The sequence below is a fragment of the Macaca nemestrina genome, unplaced genomic scaffold (genome assembly GCF_043159975.1).
Source record: "Macaca nemestrina isolate mMacNem1 unplaced genomic scaffold, mMacNem.hap1 Scaffold_551, whole genome shotgun sequence".
In the NCBI taxonomy this organism is placed as follows: Eukaryota; Metazoa; Chordata; class Mammalia; order Primates; family Cercopithecidae; genus Macaca; species Macaca nemestrina.
In genome coordinates this window covers 1-16,062 of record NW_027257724.1, presented here as the reverse complement: position 1 = coordinate 16,062, position 16,062 = coordinate 1, and the positions used below count along the sequence as shown (strand labels likewise).

Here is a 16,062-nt window from a genome sequence, read left to right as displayed (position 1 = left end):
CCAACATGGTAAAACCCCGTCTCTACTAAAAATACAAAATTTAGCCGGATGTGGTGGTGCGTGCCTGTAATCCCAGCCACTGAGGAGGCTGAGGCAGGAGAATCGATTGAACCCGGAGGCGGAGGTTGCAGTGAATTGAGATCCCGCCAGTGCACTCCAGCCTGGGTGACAGAGCGAGACTCTCTCTCTCTCTTTCTCTCTCTCTCTCTCTCTATATATATATAAAATAAAATATAAATATATATATTCAGGATAATGGCATATCTAATTCATCTGCTTTTATGGCCCAGGATGAACGTTTAAATGGAACCCGGAAATGAAACTTCTCGTTTTTCGTCAGCTTCTAGTCCCAAGCTGATGGCGACCCCAGAGCCTCCACAAGTGGTCTGGCGCCATCTGGTGGTGGGATGCGCTGATGCTTTGCTGCCTGATGGACAGAAAACGCAGTGCGTAATGAAGAAAACCTGTTGACTGAAATACACGCAGAGACTTAGACAAAGGACCGGTGACATTTGCAGCACATGACTCAGTAGCCCAAAAGTTCAAATTTGTTATTAAATATGCAAATTTGTGAAAGTTACAGAATCTTTGGGACCATGCAAAGTGAAGATTGATAATAGGTGTGTGCACTTTAGGCATGAGGCATGTTCAGTTTGTAACTTTGTAGTGAGATGCTTGTTCTTAGTATGGAATCCAGATGTTGTCTGCTGGTAATTTATGCTCCTGTGCAAAACGTGGGCAAATTGATTAATTTTTATCAATCTCATTTCATCTCGTTCTCATCTGTAAAAGATCATGTCTAAGGACCCTTACACGCTTTAAAAACTTTCAAGGAACCCCAAACATTGCAATATTCTGATTTCCTCTAGTGATTGTATGTGCTTCACATCCATGCTTTCTTCCATCCTCCAAGAGTTTAATGTTATCAGGAGGTGTGGAGGTAATACTAAGAATTGTCATTTATTGGATGCTGCTATGTTTTTTATACTATCTTAGGTAGTTTAACATTTTTAAAATTCTGGCTTACAAAAGTCTGTAACGTAAGTATCACTGTGCTCATTTTACAGATAAGGCATGTAAAGCTTACCGCACTCTGCTTTCCATGTTTACAAACTAAAAGATAAATGAGAAACAAGGAAGAAATATGCTAATTGTCTTTATGATTCAGCACAACACCATTTATAGTGTATTTACAGCTCAGTGCAATTTGCCACTTTGCAACAATACAAAATGTCAAGTATCCAAGCCACATCATCGCTCTGTCTTCACATACTGATAAAGCTGCTGCCACACCGAAAGTGTAGGAAGAGTTTTAAAAATGCATTTTCCAGGGTGCCAGGGGAAACAAATATTTACCAAGACCAGAGCTGGTATTTCACAAATCTCTTTTCTGTGAGCTGAGGAGTGAGGAGAGGTGGAGTGACAAGCCGTCAAGTGTAATGACCATGTCCCAGATGCTGATGCAGGGATGGCGAGTGGCAGAGGACTATTGGCAGGTGTCTCGGGCATGGCACTAGAGCAGCACTCCATTTCTGTTGACCGGTTTGTTTGGGTCTTCCTTTTAAAAGTCAGTCATCCTTTTCCAAAGTGTGCTCTGTAAGGCATTCATACATTTTATATGGAAAATAAAGCTTTTGAGGCCGGGCGCGGTGGCTCAAGCCTGTAATCCCAGCACTTTGGGAGGCCGAGACAGGCGGATCACGAGGTCAGGAGATCGAGACCATCCTGGTTAACACGGTGAAACCCCGTCTCTACTAAAAAATACAAAAAACACCTAGCCAGGCGAGGTAGCGGGCGCCTGTAGTCCCAGCTACTCGGGAGGCTGAGGCAGGAGAATGGTGTAAACCCAGGAGGCGGAGCTTGCAGTGAGCTGAGATCTGGCCACTGCACTCCAGCCTGGGTGACAGAGCGAGAATCTGTCTCAAAAAAAAAAAAAAAAAAAAAAAAAAAAGAAAAGAAAGCTTTTGAATGAAATACTGTGAGAAACAAGGGGCTGAATACAGTTAAATGAGTTTCTTTGCTCTAGTATAGGATTTCTTGAAACCTTTCATGTGTCAATGTGTACTTTTAACCTAATTTATAAATTAAATGTATTTTATTATATAAATTAAATACAGGTGATAGGGTTTGGCTGTGTCCCCACCCAAATCTCATCTTGAATTGTAGTTCTCATAATCCCCATGTGAGTCGGGAGGGACCTGGTAGGAGGTAATTGAATCATGGGGGTGATTGACCCCATGCTATTCTCATGATAGTGAGTTCTCACGAGATCTGATGGTTTTATAAGGGGCTTTCCCCTTCTCTCAGCTTACATTCTTCTCCTTGCTGTTACCATGTGAAGAAGGACATGTTTGCTTCCCCTTCCACCATAATTGTAAGTTTCCTGAGGCCTCCCTAGCCATGTAGAACTGTGAGTCAATGAAACTTCTTTCCTTTATAAATTACCCAGTCTCAGATATGTCTTTATTAGTAGTGTGAGAATGGACTAATCCAACAGGTCAAGGTTAAATAATTCAAATAACCCCAATAGCTGGGGAGCTGGGGATAAGGCAAAAAATGTAACCTTTCTCCCAGAGCTAGGAATCCTTCACCCTAACTACTTTAGCAGACTTGTGTGTGTGTAAATTTCTAAAACCTACCCTAGTAGCATCACCTTGCTTATGTGGTATCATAGTGCATTAAATCTGATGAATGTTGAAATAATGCTCTGTAGACGTCAAACAGCAACCCTGGTCCACACTTACATAGGGCAACAATGAACCCAGAAACAGCTTCTCTTTTGAGGAGGGCTTGTGCTCTCTAGGTGGTACACCCTCCTGCCATTGCAACCTTAGGTGACCCACCTGGCTCCTCGAGACATTGGGGTTTGTTTCCAATGGTTGAAATGAATGATCAAACCCACACTGACTTGATATCCAGACAGACTTTCCTATATCATAGATATTAGTCATCAACATTTTAGGGCATAAATTATGTTTCAGAAGTCTGTTGAGAATTCCTAGGCTGCTAAACACTTGGGAAAATCCCAGACCCTGATGCATTGCATCTTACCATTTGCTTTGTTTTGTTTTTTGTTTTTTGAGATGGAGTCTCACCTCATCACCCAGGCTGAAGTGCAGTGGCGCGATCTCATCTCACTGCAACCTCTGCCTCCTGGATTCAAACAATCCTCCTGTCCCAGCCTCCCGAGCAGCGCCCGCCATCACGCTGGCTAATTTTTAGTAGAGATGAGGTTTCACCATCTTGGCCAGGCTTATCTTGAACTCCTGACCTCGTGATCCACCCGCCTCGGCCTCCCAAAGTGCTGAGATTGCAGGCATGAGCTACTGCGCCCAGCCACATCTTACCATTTTAATAGCAACGTCTTTACTTTGTGCCTGGAACTTTACAGGCAGGAACTTCATGAAGCCTCCCGGCAGCCCTATAAAGGTAGGGACATGTAACATCTTTGATGTATAGAAGATGAACTGAGTCAGAGAGTCGTTAAGCAACTTTCATCCCTAGACAACTTCCAGAATCTCTTAGTGACTCCTACTGTTTCCCCTAGTTAGCTTTTGATTCTCTCCGTGAGATCTGCTCTCAGAACTTCAGCTGATCCTGATGCAGCCTTGCTGACCTATGGAATTTCCCCTCCTTTTCCAGTGCTTACCTCTCATTAGGACCTATGAGTCATTCCTCTGAGCATGACACACTGGGGCAAATGTCCGTGTCAAACTCTGTTAGAAGTTTCTATATTAAGATATAAAGAGAAAGAAGCAAAAAGCAAACTTTTATGTACACTCTGACTTCAGTTATGGGAAATGCATGGAAAAGAAAGCTGGAAGGAAAGACGGTGATGACATTGCATTAGAGTTGTAGGACAATGGATAGTTTTTTCTATTTTCTTAGTTTTATGAAATATGGTATATCAGTTATTAAATGAGAAAGGTTTACCTTCTTACTAATTTAAATATTTCTTTCCGAAAACTGAAATACGTCTATCAACTCAGATGGTTACCAGGCAATATCACAAAATTTGCATTTTTTTTTTTTTTTTGAGATGGAGTCTTGATCTGTTGCCCAGGCTGGAGTGCACTGGTGCAATCTCCACTCACTGCAAGGTCCACCTCCTGGGTTCACACCATTCTCCTGCCTCAGCCTCCCAAGTAGCTGGGACTACAGGTGTGTGCCACCACGCCTGGCTAATTTTTTGTATTTTTAGTAGAGATAGGAGTTCACTGTCTTAGCTAGGATGGTCTCGATCTCCTGACTTTGTGATCCGCCCATCTCAGCCTCCCAAAGTGCTGGGACTACAGGCATGAACCACCATGCCCGGCCAATATGCAATATTCTTTAAAATAGTTACCATTTATCAATTGCTAAATAATTGTATCTTACATATGTAACCTTGAACCCCTGTAAGAACTGACCAAAGCAGCTATTATTATTATTATTATTATTATTGAGATGGAGTGTCACTCTGTCGCCCAGGCTGGAGCGCAATGGCACGATCTTGGTTCATGGCAACTTCTGCCTCCGGGGTTCAAGTGATTCTTTTGCCTCAGCCTCCTGAGTAGCTGGGACTACAGGTGCAAGCCATCACGCCTGGCTAATTTTTGTATTTTTAGTAGAGACAGGTTTCACCATATTGGCCAGGCTGGTCTGGAACTCCTGACCTTGTGCTCTGCTCTTCTCGGCCTCCCAAAGTGCTGGGATTACAGGCATGAGCCACTGCGCTCAGCCCAAAGCAGTTATTATTATACACTTTTTGAAGCTGAGGAAACCAAGGCCTAGAGAAGGGCAGTGATTTTTTTCCAAGAACACATTGCTGGATTTGCACGGCCAGGCTCATGTTACTTCAAAGTGACCATCATCACCTAATCATTCACCTGGTTGAAACTTATTCTTTCCATTTTCAGGGTACCCAGAAATTTTGTTACTGTATCAAGATCACAGGAAGAGTGTTTGAGACATCACCAGAATCTACAGCCTCTGCTGGTGCTCCTGGGTTCAGCTTCTAGCATTACAGGTGTGCTAGCTTGTCTCCAAGATGGCACCCATGAGCCCTAAATTCCTGGATTGATGCTCTTGCCTAGTCCTCTATTGTGTCATATCAGGATTGTTCCAAGTAACCAATAGAACACAGCAGAGGTGATGGCATGTCACAAAGTTAGGTCATAAAGGACATCATGGTTTCCATGTTGCTGGCTTCCTCTTAGATAATTTTCTCTGGAGGAAACCCAACTGTGTGTTGTGAGAAGATTTAAGCCATCCAGGGAGAGATCCACATGGTAAGGAATGGAGGCCACCAGCCGACAACCATGCCGGTGAGGGATTTTTAGAGGCAGATCCTCCAGCCCCAATCAGGCCTTCAGATTACTGCATCCCACATAGATTACAATGTTGTGAAATGACACTGAGTCAGACTCATACAGCAAAACCACTGAACTCCTGACCCACAGACACTGAGATAAATGTTGTTTATTAAATCACAGAGTTTTGGGGGTAATTAGTCACACAGTGATAGATAATTGATAGACATTGCAGATAACTTGTCTCTTTAGTCCACAAGACTTTAGACAGAGAGGAACTCTACTTGAAGATCTATTCTTAAAGAACTACACCTGGTCAGGCACGGTGGCTTATGCCTGTAATCCCAACATTTTGATAGGTCGAGGCAAGATGATTGCTTGAGCCCAAAAGTTTGAGAACAGCCTGAGAAACACGGTGAAACCCCATCACCACAAAAAACTTTCAAAAAATTAGCCAGCCATTATGGTGTGTGCCTGTCATCCCAGCTACTTGGGAGGCTGAAGCAGGAGGATTGCTTGAGTCCAGGGGTCAAGGGGTCAAGGCTACAAGTGAGCTGAGATTGCACCACTGCACTCCAGACTGGGCAACAGAGTGAGACTCTGTCTCAAAAAAAAAAAAAAAAAAAAAAAAAAAAAGAACTACACCTGAGAAGAATTCTCTGTATTGGGATCTGATTTAAATAATTACATCCTGGACTTCAAACCTAGATATCCTGTACAAGTTTGAAACTTTTGGGAGGAGTTGAGAGGAATGAGAGTATTTTACATGTGGGAGAAATATAAATAATTTGTGGCCAGATGGTGGACTGTGATGATTTAAAATACATCCACTGATTATTTAATATTCCTTTCAAAAGATGCAACATAATTCCCCTCCACCTGAATGTGGGCTGGAGTTAGTGACTCGTTTGTGGTAAATAGAATGTAGAAGTGATTGTGTGTGATGTCAGAGACTAGGTCATGAAAGTGATGGTGTCTTTCGGCTTGCTCTTACTCTTGGATGATCTGCTCTGGGGATAGTTGTGAGTAGGCCTGCAGCCCACAGCCATGTGAGTGAGCCTTTTGAAGAGTGGACCTTCCAGGCCCAGTCAAGCCTTCAGGTGACTGCAGCCCCAGCCAACATCTTGGGAGACCCTGAGTCAGAACCCCTGCTAAGTCACTTCCAGATCCCTAAGCCTCAGAAACTGTGAAGAAAAAAAAATGGATGTGGTTTTAAGCCCTAAGTTTGGGGCATAGTTTGTTATGTAGCAATAGATAATATGTCTGATATGGTTTAGCTGTGTCCCCACCCAAATCTCACCTTGAATCTTAGCTCCCATAATTCCTTCATGTTGTGAGAGGGACCCAGTGGGAGATAATTGAATCATAGGGTGGTTTCCCCCGAACTGTTCTCATGGTAGTGAATCAGTCTCACAAGATCTGATGGTTTTATCAGGGGAAACCCCTTTTGCTTGGTTCTCATTCTCTTCTCTTGTTTGCTGCCATGTGAGATGTGCCTTTCACCTTCCACCATGAGAGTGAGGCCTCCCCAGCCATGTAGAATGGTGAATCTATTAAACCTCTTTTTTTTTTTTTTTTTTTTGGTAAATGGTCATGTCTTGGATATGATTTTATCAGCAGCATGAAAATGGACTAATACAATGTTATTGCTGAAAATTTGCCTTATAATATTTTCATATTTGGATGAGAAAAAAGATTTTGGATAAATCGAAGCAAACTCTTTTCATCCTAAGATAACAGAAACAGAGTAATTTGCCTCTATTCTTGCTCCTATTTTGTCCAATATAAGCCCAGAAATGCCTTTTGTCTTTATTGTCTAATTTTTTTATTGTAGAAATGTATTCAATCACTATATTTAATTTAGAGAACTTTGCTGTAAACAGAACATTCACAATTTTTTTAAATATATATTTTCTGAATAGCTACTTTATAATGTACACTGGGCATCCAGAGGCTATAAAGATGAATGAGGTGCAGTTATTGTCTTCATGGAATTTAACCTACTCATGGACTATTAAATAATTAAAAAACAATAATATATATTAAAGTACCAAATGCCATATATCCATATATTCTGAATTGTCTATTACCCTTTTACTCCTATCTTTTCAACTTAGCCTTTGCAACTGAAATCTTTCTTAAATTTTAAGTACATTTTATTTTTAAAAATCTTTTAGAGATGGAGTCTCACTATGTCACCCAGACTGGTCTTGAACTCTTTGCCTCAAGCAATCCTCCAGCCTCAGCCTTTCAAAGTCCTGGGACTACAGGTGTGAGTCACCGCACCCAGGCAATTCATTTATAGCTGAATATACCACCAGGTGTGGTGGTGTATGCCTATAGTCCCAGCTTCTCCAGCTACTCAGAAGGCTGTGGCAGGAGGAGCCCTTGAGCCTAGGAGTTCTGGACTGCATTACAGCCTGGGAGACAGAGCAAGACCCCGTCTCTTAAATATATATATATATATAAAATACAAAGTAAAAAACTCACATATCAAAGTGTGTACTCCTGAATTCACACAGTGACACACCCATGTATCCACACAGTGACCTACCCTTGTATCCACAATTAGATTTGGGAGCAGAACATTACCCAGCCCATATCCTGAGGAGCTGTTATTTTGCCTTCCATCGCCATACAAAAATTTTGCCAGTTTTTGAAATTTGTGAATGGAATGATATATGTAATTTTTGATTTGGCTTCTTTCACTTAAGTTACGCTTGTGAGATTTACTTTTGCTGTTCAGGGTAGCAGTAAATTCCCATAGGTCTATTACATTAAATTATATGAATACACTTGTATAAATACACTTGTCCATTCTACTGTTGATGGATAATTCGATGATTTCCAGGTTTGGGCTATAATGGAAAGTACTGCTAGGGACATACACGTACATATCTTTTGGTATCATAGAACTCTTTTTATCTGGTCTACACTGGCAGTGGAATTGCTGGGTCGTAGTGTACTTTTAGCTCAGCTCTGTCTCCCTCTCTGTGTCCTTGCTGTCTAGCTTTTCAGTATCTCCTATTAGTAGAGTTTCAAGTTTTCCCACATCTTGTTCCACATCTGCAACAACATTTGATATTATAACTCTTTTTTTTCATTTGAGATGTTCAGAAAGTGTGAAGAAAAAAAAAAAATGGATGTGGTTTTAAGCCCTAAGTTTGGGGCATAGTTTGTTATGTAGCAATAGATAATATGTCTGATATGGTTTAGCTGTGTCCCCACCCAAATCTCACCTTGAATCTTAGCTCCCATAATTCCTTCATGTTGTGAGAGGGACCCAGTGGGAGATAATTGAATCATAGGGTGGTTTCCCCCGAACTGTTCTCATGGTAGTGAATCAGTCTCACAAGATCTGATGGTTTTATCAGGGGAAACCCCTTTTGCTTGGTTCTCATTCTCTTCTCTTGTTTGCTGCCATGTGAGATGTGTCTTTCACCTTCCACCATGATTGTGAGGCCTCCCTAGTGTTTTATTATTTATTTTTTACCTAGGTTTTCTCTTTTTTTTTTTTTTTTTTTTGAGACGGAGTCTCGCTCTGTCGCCCAGGCTGGAGTGCAGCGGCGCAATCTCGCCTCACTGCAAGCTCCGCCTCCCGGGTTTACGCCATTCTCTTGCCTCAGCCTCCCGAGTAGCTGGGACTACAGGCGCCCGCCACCTCGCCTGGCTAGTTTTTTTCTATTTTTTAGTAGAGACGGGGTTTCAGTGTGTTAGCCAGGATGGTCTCGATCTGCTGACCTTGTGATCCGCCCGTCTCGGCCTCCCAAAGTGCTGGGATTACAGGCTCGAGCCACCGCGCCCGGCCTTTACCTAGGTTTTCTCCTGTGCTTGACAAGTCTGAAGGAATCAGAGAGGCAGAGACTGTGCAAAATATAAACTGCTCCTGAGTCTGAATAGGATGCATTAGAAGATGTAACAACTTGTTTGACAGACCCTTGTTCTCCCTGAACAACCAGATTTGTCCGAATTCCTACCTGGTTACCAAGTCATTAGTTACTAGTTGTTTGTTAGTTGACTAGTTAGTATCAACTCAGCATCGGTCCGTTCTGTATGGATGTATATGTATATATATAAGACATATATTTAAATATATATAAGGATGTGTATTTAAACGTGCTGATGGCCAGGTGTGATGGCTCACACCTGTAATCCCAGCACATTAGGAGGCCAAGTTGGGAGGATCGCTTGAAGCCAGGAGTTTGAAACCAGCCTGGGCGACATAATGAGACCTGTCTACAAACAAACAAAATAACTGGGTGTAGTGGCACACACATGTAGTCCCAGCTACTCAGGAGGCTGAGGCAGGAGGATCGCTTGAGCCCGGGAGATCGAGGTTACAGTGAGCTATGATTGCATCATTGCACTCCGGCCTGGGCAACACAGCAAGACCCTGTCTCTGAAAATAAAATAATAATAATAATAAATTGTCCTGGGCATATGAGGATTTTGATTCAGCATCCGGCTTTCATTGTCCAGAAGAGGGCAGCCTCGTTCCACGTTTTGTCTGTAGCCTCCCTGCAGACACCTCCTCCCTCCTCTGTTTGTTAAAGGGCAGGCTTTATTTGTTAAGCGCATGACAGCCTCCTGGGCAGCCAGGTGGGAACTTGGGAGGTATTTTTTCTCTTTGTTCTTTCTGGCTCTCTAACCAGATTCTAGTTAATTCCACCTGAGGTCTGGACGTGTCCTAGTTTCATTTCTAGACCTGCTGTCCCAGCTCCCTACTGTGTCTCCCAACCTCCTGCTGCAGACCCCTCAAATCTCAGACCCTCCCCTCCCCTCCCTCACCTTCTCTGTTTTCCAGAGGAATGTTTCCAAAGCACGTGCTCAAAAACGTTCCAAGGCTAGCATTTGAAGAAATAAATACATGTGATTAGGTTAAAGTCTAAATCCCCCGGTGGCATTCTTGACCGCGAAGAATCAAACTGCAATCCACTTCTCCACTTTCCTCTGCTTGTACTCCCCTCAAAAAACCCACGTTTCCGTGGAATAAGCAGAACTACGGTTTGAACAACTCTAGGTCCGAGTCTAAATGCAAAGCTCAATGTCTTTACTTTCCATCCATATGACCATGGCAAGGAAGTTAACCTCTATGAACCCTGGTTTTCATATCACTAGATGGGGCTCAGTGATACCTGCCCCTCATGGTTGGCGTGAGCCATCTTGCCCAATTGCCAACCAAGTTTTTAAGAATCCTCCAATAATCCCCCAAACTCTCCCTTCTCTTTCAGATAGTGGGACTCTGTGCTCATGCCAGTAAGTAAAGAAGAAGGAATAAGAAAGACACTGTGTGATCTAGTATTAATAAGGAAGTAAGTGATCAAATTACTCCAGCTAGATCAGTAGAATCTATTATCAAGCACGTTGAGGCCGACAGCATTCACAAATCAACTGTCTACGTTTATACTCACTGATGACTCGTGTTTCCTTTCGAGGACAAGTAAGCTTTTTAAATGATCAAGACGTTTACATTAGTTTTGCTCTTCAATGGCTTTTCTCAAAAAAGATCCAAAGGCAAAAGTTAAATTTAAAAGAGCTTTCCATGTGACTACCCCAAAGAGAGATTATCAATCACCAAATTAAATATTTGTATACAAAATAATATCTGGATGCATAGATCCTTATGTTCATCAGATGAAGAGTGAAAGACTTATTAGTCACCACGCTTTATTTACACCCCTGTCAAAATTACATGAAAATATTTCTCTCCAAAGAACCATTCTAGAGAACCCTTTCATACAAAGTGGTGTGTGTACATCTAAGAGGTTGCTCAGTTTAGCTCAAAGGCTAAAGAGTTTAGTAAACTGAGTTCCACCACCTCATGACTTTTAAGTGGTAGGTTACCACCAGAAAGAGACGACTTCAAGCACAGATTTCTAGCAGCAAGGCCAGGATTAAAAACCCATGTGACAACAGGCTTCAGAGAGAGGAACAATCCATTCCTAATTCAAAGGCCATCAAGCCCGAGTTGTAAGAACATTTTTGACTCTGAGGATCTTCTCTTTTCACCAAGAAAATCCCTTACAGCCATGGTTTAACATTCCCAAATTAAGAAATAGAAGAAACCAAATTAATTTTTAATTTATACTCCACTTTTTTATGTTTTCAATCGTCCACTACTGCAAGATGTACACTGAACGGTACAAGTCATGCGCATCATTTTCATCAGACAACCTCATCTACCAAAATGGTGATAACACAATCTTATTTTGAAGCCAAAAGAGAGTTATAAACATCAATCGTTTTCAGATATGCTTTAAAAATGTTCAAAAGTAACATCATTATTTTAAGTTACAGCACAATCATTAAAGGAAAAAAGAACCCAAGAACAAATAAAATTCGTTATTATTTTAGTTACTTTTAGTGGGAAAAATAAAACAAGATTTGGATTTTCAGCCAGGATAAAGTAAAAAGACTCTTGCCAGATGTCCATTTTCTCATTAATGAACTACTTGAGACTGTACTCCTGGGTCAACTTATTTCTGCTTCTCCTGTCTCTAGACCTATCTTAATTATATTTGTGTCTCAGGATCCATGACATCGATTTAAACAAACCCATGGGCAAATCTAAACACTGACCACACAGTGTCCAGTTTATTCATTTCTCTACAAAATGACAGAAATTCAGCCTTTAATCAGAAGTTGATTCTACCTAAATTCCTAATAAAACTAATAAAATGAAGTCACCTGGCCTGGCGCAGTGGCCCACGCCTGTAATCCCAGCACTTTGGGAGGCCAAGGCGGGCAGATCACGAGGTCAGGAGATCGAGACCACCCTGGTGAACATGGTGAAACCCCGTCTTTACTAAAAATACAAACAAATTAGCCTGGTGTGGTGGCGGGCGCCTGTACTTCCAGCTTCTAGGGAGGCTGAGGCAGGAGAATCTCTTGAACCCAGGAGGCAGAGGTTGCAGTGAGCCGAGATTGCACCTTTGCACTCTGGCCTGGGCGACAGAGTGAGACTCCGTCTAAAAAAAATTAAAAAAAAAAAATAGAAGCCATTAAAATGAACACATTTTTGTCAATGAGAAATAAACTTGTTTATTCCATGCTTTCAGGGTTCAATGAACTCTTAGAAAGCGTTTTCTGCATCCTGCTGGTTGTGGAAGTGTTTTCCCTGCAAAATGTTGTCAAGATGCTTAAAGAAGTGGTAGTTTGTTGGCAAGAGGTCAGGTGAATATGGTAGATGAGGCAAAACTTCATAGCCCAATTTATTCAACTTTTGAAGCCCTGGTTGTATGACATGTGGTCACGCATTGTGGAGAACTGGGCCCTTTCTGTTGATCAGTGCCGGCTCCAGGTGCTGCAGTGTTCCGTGCATCTCATCGAATGGCGTGGCATACTTCTCAGATGTAATGATTTCACCAGGATTCAAAAACTGTGGTGGATCAGAAGACCGGCAGCTGACCACCAAACAGTGATCATGACCTTTTTTTGGTGCAAGTTTGACTTTGGGAAGTGGTTTGGAGCTTCTTCTCAGTCCCACCACTGAGCTGGCTGTTGTATGAAATGCACTTTTCGTGGCATGTCACAATCTGATCAAGAAATGGTTCAATGTTGTTTCATAGAATAAGAGAAGATGACACTTCAAGAGGATGCTTTTTAAAATATTTGGTCAGCTCATGAGGCACCCACTTATCAAGCTTTTTCAACTTTCCAATTGGCTTCAAATGCCGGATGACCATAGAATGGTCGACATTCAGTTCTTCGCCAACTTCTCGTGTGGCTGTAAGAGGATCAAATTCAGTGGTTGCTCTCAATTGGTTGTTATCAATTTCCGGTGGCTGCCCACTACCCTCCTCATCTTCAAGGCTCTTGCCTCCTTTGCAAAACTTCTTGAACCACTGCACTGTACATTAATTAGCAGTTCCTGGGCCAAATGTGTTGATGTTGTGAGTTGTCTCCCCTGCTTTAGGACCCATTTTGAACTCGAATAAGAAAGTCGCTTGAATTTGCTTTTTGTCTGACATCATTTCCACAGTCTAAAATAAATAAGTAATAAGTCATTAGCAATAAAAAGCAAGAAATGCCCATTAAAATGATGAATAACATAACCACATTTATTTAAGAAGGTATTCCAGTATCAAACAGCAAATTCCAAGAATGCAAAAACTGCCATTACTTTTGTACTCACCTTATAGTAATTTGTGCGATTTCTTTTTTTCTTTGTTAGCCTGGCTTGATAGTGACCAATTTTGTTGATCTTTATGAAGAAACAGCTGTTGTTCTATTGAGTTCTTCTGTTGATTTTCTGTTTTCAGTGCCATTGACTTGTCATCTTGTTTTTATTTCTTTTGAGTGAATTTGGCTTATATTGTTCTTTTTCTTTTCTTTTCTTTTTCTTTTCTTTCTTTTTTTTTTTTTTGAGACTTAGTCTTGCTCTTTTGCCCAGGTGACCTCGCTCTGTCGCACGAGGTCAGGAGATCGAGACCATCCTGGCTAACACGGTGAAACCCCGTCTCTACTAAAAATATAAAAAATTAGCCGGGCGTGGTGGTAGGCGCCTGTAGTCCCAGCTACTCAGGAGGCTGAGGCAGGAGAATAGCATGAACCCAGGAGTTGGAAACTGCAGTGAGTTGAGATCGTGCCACTGCACTCCAGCATGGGTGACAGAGCAAGATTCCGTCTCAAGAAAAAAAAAAAAAGAAAACATAGTAGCTGGGCATGGTGGTGCATGCTTGTAATCTCAGTTATTCGGGAGGCTGAGGCAGGAGAATTGCTTGAACCGGGACCCGGGAAGCGGAGGTTGCAGTGAGCCGAGATCCTGCCACTGCACTCCAGTGTGGGCTACAGAGCAAGATTCTCTCTGGAAAAATATATATATATATATATATATATATATATATATATATATATATATATATATGTATTTGAAGTATTATCCAATGAGAGCAGGTGTTCTGGAAGACCTCATCTAAATACAGAATCTGAATGGGGGTCCATGTCACACCTGCCATTTTTTCATCTTTGCAGCTGGGCTTTTCTCCTCTTCTCTGCTGGATTCTGCTGTTTCCCACAAGGTGTTCAGAGAGTCTGCCCTGAATCCTACAAGCAGGAGATGAGAAACACACAGTGACACCAGCAGGAGAACATGAAGATGTGGTGACAGTTGTCCTCCTCCTGCAGAGTCCAGAGCAGTGCACTCCTACCACTGGTGCCCTAGCTAAGCCTGGGGGCCAGCATGCCCGATGATAGTCTGGGAGTGCTGCAGAGTCCCCACAATGGGCACCCAGCCTGTGCCCTTGCATTCTGCATGATCGTGGCCATTGTCACATCAGAGCCCCTGTGTACAGATCAGTGCATCCTAGCAGAGCTGCATGTGAGGAAAGACCACGTGAGTCCCGGGAAAGAGCTGAGGCCCTGCAGGGGAAGGTGGCCAGGACCGAGACCTGATGCCTGTCTGGAGAATCGTCTGTGGGTGTGAGTGGCACTGTGGGGTCAGTGCCTGGGTTCTGCTGCTCCCCCTCCTCGAAGATCAGGGCCCAAGCAGGGGATGGCATGTGTGTGGCACCTGGAACTGCAGGGCCACTACACATGTGTGAGGCCATCATGGGGACCTGAACACGGTGTCGTCTGCAGACCCCACCCATCCATTGGCCCCAATTCCTGGCCAGCTTCTGCCAAGGTGAGAGGGTGGAATTTGGAAGGTGGGTGTAAGCTGAAGCCTGTCCCCCAGTGGCTGACATACAGTAGTGACACTCTCTGTGTGGGAGAAAGAAAGAGAGATCAGACTGTTACTGTGTCTATGGACAAAGACGAGGACATAAGAAAGTCCATTTTGATCTGTACTAAGAAAATTCTTCTGCCTTGAGATGCTGTTAATCTGTAACCCTAGCCCCAACCCTGTGCTCACAGAAGCATGTGCTGTATTGACTCAAGGTTTAATGGATTTAGGGCTGTGCAGGATGTGCCTTAGTGAAAATGTGTTTGCAGGCAGTATGCTTGGTAAAAGTCATCGCCATTCTCCAGTCTCGAGTACCCAGGGACACAGTGCACTGCGGAAAGCCTCAGGGACCTCTGCCCAAGAAAGCCTGGGTATTGTCCAAGGTTTCTCCCCATTGAGGCGGCCTGAGATATGGCCTCGTGGGAAGTGAAAGACCTGACCATCCCCCAGCCCGGCCCCCGTAAAAAGTCTGTGCTGAGGAGGATTAGTGGAAGAGGAAGGCCTTTTTGCAGTTGATATAAGAGGAAGGCATCTGTCTCCTGCTCATCCCTGGGAGTGGAATGTCTCAGGGTAAAACCTGACCATACATTCTATTTACTGAGATAGGAGAAAACCACTTTATGGCTGGAGGCGAGACATGCTGGCGGCAATACTGCTCTTTACTGCACGGAGATGTTTGTGTAAAGTCAAACATAAATCTGGCCGACGTGCACATAGAGGCACAGCACCTTTCCTGAAACTTATTGATGACACAGAGTCCTTTGCTCACATGTTTTCCTGCTGGCCCTCTCCCCACCACTACCCTGTAGTCCTGTCACATCCCCCTTGCCAAGATAGTAGAGATAGTGATCAATAAATAGTGAGGGAACTCCAGAGACCAGTGCCGGTGCGGGTCCTCTGTATGCTGAGCGCGGGTCCTCCATATGCTGAGCGCAGGTCCCCTGGGCCCACTTTTCTTCCTCTATACTTTGTCTCTGTGTCTTATTTCTTTTCTCAGTCTCTCATCTCCAGCTTTCGAGAAATACCCACAGGTGTGGAGGGGCAGGCCCCCTTCACTCTGATGCCACCCTTGCCCTCACCTAGCTCTCTCATACCTGGGATTCTAAG

The 16,062-nt window shown here is 43.1% G+C and overlaps 2 long non-coding RNA genes across 5 annotated transcripts; one reads left to right on the top strand and one right to left on the bottom strand.

Annotated features, from left to right (window-relative positions):
* Window positions 1-263: 263 nt before the first annotated feature.
* LOC139361514 (uncharacterized) lies at window positions 264-5,056 on the bottom strand. 2 transcript variants are annotated; one of them, XR_011619073.1, is made up of 4 exons: window positions 4,869-5,056; window positions 3,650-3,729; window positions 1,357-1,594; window positions 264-471 (listed from the first exon to the last, which is right to left on the bottom strand). It is a non-coding gene; the product is annotated as an uncharacterized lncRNA (long non-coding RNA). The 2 variants fall into 2 exon arrangements; XR_011619072.1 differs by lacking the exon at window positions 264-471 and having other exon boundaries at window positions 1,141-1,594.
* Window positions 5,057-5,146: 90 nt separating this feature from the next.
* Window positions 5,147-14,563, top strand: LOC139361513 (uncharacterized). 3 transcript variants are annotated; one of them, XR_011619070.1, is made up of 3 exons: window positions 5,147-5,270; window positions 10,523-10,603; window positions 14,265-14,563. It is a non-coding gene; the product is annotated as an uncharacterized lncRNA (long non-coding RNA). The 3 variants fall into 3 exon arrangements; XR_011619071.1 differs by lacking the exon at window positions 5,147-5,270 and adding an exon at window positions 6,225-6,391 and having other exon boundaries at window positions 10,523-10,731; XR_011619069.1 differs by lacking the exon at window positions 5,147-5,270 and adding an exon at window positions 6,234-6,391.
* The last annotated feature ends 1,499 nt before the right edge of the window (window positions 14,564-16,062 follow it).